Raw genomic sequence first — 2,536 nt, 5'->3', positions numbered from 1 at the left:
TATCTGTGCCTAAAATCATCTTTCCCTGATCTGGATTTCCTTGGAGTGTTTCATTTAGTTCCAATCTCAAACCTGAATTGGCCTGAGTCAGGCTTGCCCTACTATGCCCTACATGCCTTGTGATGTTTTATACATGGGTTTTAGGAATCAGTCCTTTGACCGTAGGGTTGTCTGTTCCCAAGGTCAACTAAAAAGTATGAATCAGACCAGTCCCGAGGTTTACAAAGAAGGAAGGAAAGAAGGAGTCGGTTGTAGAAGAGTACAAGTCTAAAGAGATTGTGGAGGAGGATGAGACCAAGAAATGCTGTGCTGGTTACATTTATTTAATACTCTACAAAAGGAAATAGCATTCAGAAGGAATGAGAGAGTAGAGAAGAAACTCAATTGCAAAGACTTTTCAAAGTTTCTCCCTAGCATTGTCCTAGGGTCAGCCTGAAGACTAAAGAAGGTCTTCAGACAACTCAGTGGAACCTGGGAGAAGAGAAACGAGAAACAGTAAAAGTCAGTCCAATAACAGAGAATTTTTGAAATCTCCTCCAAATGGCTCTTTTTGGTGTCTCCCTGAAGTACTGTCCCAATGGATGGGTTTCATCCCTTCAGATCATCAAATCTGTCCAATTCTGATAGCCTTAGGAGACAAAAACAGGTAATAAAAGCAGGCACAACAGCAAAGCCTAGACCTTCAGAAGGGAAATAATTGAATGAGTAGCACATTTGCACTGAGTCCAGTCTAAGAAAATAAACAGAGTGACTGATAAAGACTAATAAAAGCTAAATGAGAAGAAAAATGAACAAGCATTAAAAGAAAAGAACCATTTCCATGAATAAATACTTTTCAATAAAAAAATGAGTCAAAATCCCTGGAGGAAGGTGGATGTATTAGCATTAATTTCTCAAGTTTCCATAAAATGACAATAAAGCAACTTTAAGAATCACTTTAATGTTTCAGAAGAGCAATAAAAGCATTAGATAAAAATATGAAAGAAATAATGACAGAAATAAGGACTCTTCAGAAATCAACAAATCTAATAAGAAAATTGAGAATTTAAAGAAAAAGACAGAGATTTTACAAAATAGTACATTCTCTGAAAAAATAGAAAAATACAGTACTGGACACCAAATTGCTGAGAGAGAAAATAAATTAAATAAAATCAAATATAAGTTTGGAAGAATACATAAGAGCATTACAAAAGAAAAAAGAAACAATTTTAATACAATATGAAGAAATAATCTAAGAGTTATAGCTATAACCCCCCAAAAAAGAAAACTGGCATATCATAATTTTTGAAAATCACATTGGAAAATGTCCCAGAAATATTGGAAACAGATGGCAAAATACTGATCCAGCTAATCCACAGAACACCAGCAGAAGGAAACCACAAGCTTAGTAGTGTCATTAAGCAATCTCAGAGGCAGAAAAGATTGAGACAAGAGACAAGAGTCTTGTAACAAACTGTTTTGTTGTTGGATAGAGTAGACACCTCAGGAATTCAGATTCTCCAAGACAGGATTCTGTGTCTTGGTACTTACTCTCATGAGGATGGAGGAAAGAATTTGGAACTTGGTAGTGGGGTCTCAAGAGGACATAGCTCAGAGAGGAAGTCATAAATTTACACAGATGATAGTATGACATTAAAAGGAATTTCATGAGAGAAAAGGAAAAGAATAGGATTGTTCCCTCCCCAGACTTGGATTACCACACATTTCTCATTGCACACACAACTTAATCTTCCCATTCCCTCCATCCTTGATCCACTGAGAATTAATATTCCTGGGAATAGATGTTAGAGTATCTTAGAATTGGAAGGGAATAATAAATGGTGTATAATGAAAACATTTCTTGCAATTAGTACCACTAAAATGGATGCTTCTGTGTGTGTGTGCATATGTATGTATGTGTATATGTGTGTCTGTGTGTCTGTGTGTGTTAGGGTAAATTTGATCATTTGATCTAGGAAAGAAAAGGGTAAAACAAGCAAGAGACAATCAGAGACAAGGACATAAAGAGAAACAGAAAGAGAAAGATTAGTATTAGTAATTTTAAAAAACCCAATAGCAGTCATCTCAAAGAGTTTGAGGTTGGAAAAGGTAATCAATGGTGAAGGAAATGCTAGAAGAAGACCAGGATCCATCTGGTGTAAATAAAGCCAATCTCAAAGATAAAATGGAACTGAGAAAAGGAAGATGTACACACAGCAAACACAAGCTTACACATATGCAGAACAGAACTCAGAGACAGAAAGACCTGAATTCTAGTCCTGTCTGTAATACACTGACTTTGTGACTCCAGGTAAGTCATTTAACTGCTGTCAGTGCCTCAGACAACTCTCTAAGTTGTAAGTTGCAGAACAGTTGTTGTAATAGTAAATACTGTGACATACAGAGGAGGGCCTGCTCTCACAGGTTTTTAGATCTGCTTTTCTAAAAAGAAAGGCAACTTTTGAGGGATCAACAATCACTTTAATCAAGCACATAGTTCAGAGGAAAAAGTCAGCACCCTAAACTTCAGAGAAAATACCCAGAATTACAGATCAAC

Source organism: Notamacropus eugenii, chromosome 3 (genome assembly GCF_028372415.1).
Source record: "Notamacropus eugenii isolate mMacEug1 chromosome 3, mMacEug1.pri_v2, whole genome shotgun sequence".
Lineage (NCBI taxonomy): Eukaryota > Metazoa > Chordata > Mammalia > Diprotodontia > Macropodidae > Notamacropus > Notamacropus eugenii.
The sequence above is the reverse complement of the archived record's forward strand: the minus strand, read 5'-3'. Positions refer to the sequence as shown.